Source organism: Aegilops tauschii, chromosome 3, assembly GCF_002575655.3.
Source record: "Aegilops tauschii subsp. strangulata cultivar AL8/78 chromosome 3, Aet v6.0, whole genome shotgun sequence".
Classification (NCBI taxonomy): domain Eukaryota; kingdom Viridiplantae; phylum Streptophyta; class Magnoliopsida; order Poales; family Poaceae; genus Aegilops; species Aegilops tauschii.
The window spans coordinates 279,116,552-279,119,667 of NC_053037.3; the positions used below are offsets into that span (position 1 = coordinate 279,116,552).

General features: G+C 41.2%; 1 long non-coding RNA gene across 1 annotated transcript; it reads right to left on the reverse strand.

The window, feature by feature from the left end:
- Nucleotides 1-524: 524 nt before the first annotated feature.
- LOC141042374 (uncharacterized) lies at nucleotides 525-2,905 on the reverse strand. Its single transcript, XR_012204895.1, has 2 exons — nucleotides 1,988-2,905; nucleotides 525-799 (listed from the first exon to the last, which is right to left on the reverse strand). It is a non-coding gene; the product is annotated as an uncharacterized lncRNA (long non-coding RNA).
- Between the last annotated feature and the right edge of the window lie 211 nt (nucleotides 2,906-3,116).

Consider the following 3,116-nt stretch of genomic DNA (forward strand, 5'->3'; position numbering starts at 1 on the left):
AACAAAACAACGTCATGGAAGCTACATGCAAAGTCAAGGGGCAATAGATTGAGAGGATGAATAATGTATGGACAGAAAAGGTGCTAGACAACAAGTTCAACGGAAAAGAGCGGCTAGAGGGGTATGTGGTGTTTGTAAGAGAAGAGAGAAGAAGATGCTTTCATTTGTGTTGTGGATGAACATTACGTGCAAAATGCTCGGTTGTGGGAGAACATGAACATTGTCTATAAATTTATTTATTGGCCCGTGGCAACGCACGGGCAGTCTACTAGTAACTGATAATTCTCAATAACTGAAAGCACTGTGGGATGCTGCACTAAAATATAAAAAATTGTTCAAACAATCTGATCCGAGGCCAAGTCCATTGCAATGCAAGACAGTCCTGTTAACAGAGTGAATTCTCACTAAGAGAAATACTAATCCCAGATGCACCGTGGCTCTAAGAGAAATACTAATCCCAGATGCACTATGGCTATGGCAGGCGTATAGATAATTTAACCAAAATGATTGCTGAAAAAGTATTGAGAATAAACTAAATGTACCATACGTAAAGAATATATCCACAATCTGTAAACATAACTACATTGACTATAATTATAATAAATAAGACCTCAAGGCATTAGTCGCTCCGTTCCACTTTCTGAAGCATAGAGAACCGATGCCAGGTACGAATTACCAAGATCCTTGGAGAGACAATTCGTTGGATAGATAGCAATTAATTTGATCCAAATTGTGTCAAATCCTTGACTCCAGTGCCGAGCTTAGCATGGATGTGCACACTGTTGTCGGCCCATCATTCCTTCATTCCACAGACAATCACTATAAAAAATTAGCAACAAGCATATTTTTTTCTGTGGCTGGACTTGAGGCTGCAAATAATGGTGAAGCTGGCTAGGATAATTATTTGTAGTTGCTTTGTCTGCCAGCCTGTTAATGAGCAACAAGCATACATTTATTTTCTATGACTGGATAAGAGCCACCAAAAACACAGCAATTGATTGGAGAAATACGACGGATTTTGCACCATCAATGTCATCGAGACTGTCTTGCACTACAGACCTACTTTGGCTAGCTCCATGTCATGTGTGCTCAGCTAATGTAGTTGCTGGCTGTAGCTATGATAGGGAGTTCATAATAGCATACCTCTCAAAGCTAATTCAGTATGAGGGCTTCAGACTACAGAAAATCCTTACATTATTATATGTCACAATATAAACTTCTCAGTGTTTAACTATCCATGGTGGAAAACAGGGATATAGATGCATCTTCAGGATATACATGTTAAAAGCCAATTGTTTGAAGTACATGGATGTTTATATGTGTCATTAATCAACCATCATGGATTTCTACCAAAAAAGGTGCAACAAATTAAGGTGAGATAGCTAATATAAGGCCATACATGTTATGCTAATTTTGCCAAATGGGATTTAGAAAACCAAAAGAAATATGAAATATTCTATTAAAATGTAGAATGCCAACAGCTCTCGATTTATACTATGTGATACATGAACACTGCAATCGCTACAGATAAAATGAATTACTTTTTATCAAAATCTCTAGTATAAAATCGCTATATGCCTGAACTGTAAGTGTGCACATCAAACTGAATGAAAATATGATGGCTTGATGAGTAGATGAATTAATCGGTCCTTGTGTTTTCGCCATAAGAGCGTGAAGTATACAACATTGCCTTTGTACTGTACTTGATTCTTTGGTCCTTCCGCTATATTATCCTAAGAATTATTTTGTTATCACCATTGTTTGCCTGTCAACATCCTCTAAAACAACAATCAGTGGATAAAACGTGAAACCCATGGTAACCAAATTATTTGTTTTGTAGGTTATTGTTGTGATTAACCAAGAGTTAAGCAAGCACAAGTAGTTGCTTGTTTCTAACTGAACTACAACAGTGAGGACTCTGTCCAAAATACCATGGCAAAATTTCTGAACACGACATCTTCAGGAAAACAAAGTACAGTATTCTCACCTTATCAAATGCTAGATACTCACAATTCTACAACACCCGGCAAATTTTGGATGAAATCTTCCAATGATGCAGCAGAAAAGAATCTCATATTTTTCTCAGCTTTTCTTTGGACCGCATTGAAGCGAAATTTGGAAGATCAGGAAGGGAGCGAGGCTGGCTGAGCTCGGTTGCAAAAGGGGTTGGCACAACTCCTCACTTTACAGTGGCAAGGGTCAGCCTGCTCCTTGCCGTGATTCTAGCGATCGCGGGGGTCGGCGAGGTTGTCCGCTTGGATTACTCGACAGGATAATTCCGATCTCTGCTTTCGCCACGTAAGGCGGGATATGGTTGGGAATACACCTGTTGGGCTCTCTCACCAACATAGACAAATCGAGGAGCGGGCAGTCTGCGACGGGTGTTGTCTGATGTTGTCGAGCGACCGGTGGGAGGAGGAGGCCACGGCTGCGAGCAGTGACGCGAACGACTCAGACATGACCACTGACAAGGCCACTGCTCCAGCGAGCCGTGGCTCCGCCTCGACATCAACCTAGACCTGAACCTCGACCTCGCTATCTCATGGCTCTGATGTGATCGATTGATGGGTAAATATAGAGGTGCATCATTTCCAGTGCCGTGATTTAATGGTCTTTGGAGAAGATGAAGTGGGGGAGAAGTTGTTGTGAAGACAAGAGGTTGCAACTGGGAAGAAGAGGAAGCGCTGCATTGAAAAAGGAGGTTGCGGGAGTGGGGAAGAGAAATCTTGAGACGGGGAACCTCTCGGGGAGAAAACGCCCCCAACAAAACGGTGCGGTGTGGAATCCTCTGTAGAGAAAAAACGTGGAATGACCAAGAGGATAGAAAAAAAATAAAAGAAAAAACTTGATGACGTGGCAGATTAGCTGAGGTGGATGGCTGCATGTCGATTGCTGATGTGGATAGCTTGCATGTCAAGAGAAATAGGTTAGTGGGGATAAACTATTTAGGTATTATAGATGTATGTTGTTGCTTCCTTTAGTGGTGTCATGTGAACATCAACTACATGGCACTTCACCATCATTGGGCCTATGGAGTAATAAGTAGATGATGGGTTTTTAGAGTGACAGAAGCTTAAACCGTAGTTTATGCGTTATTCCATAAGAGATTGATTTGG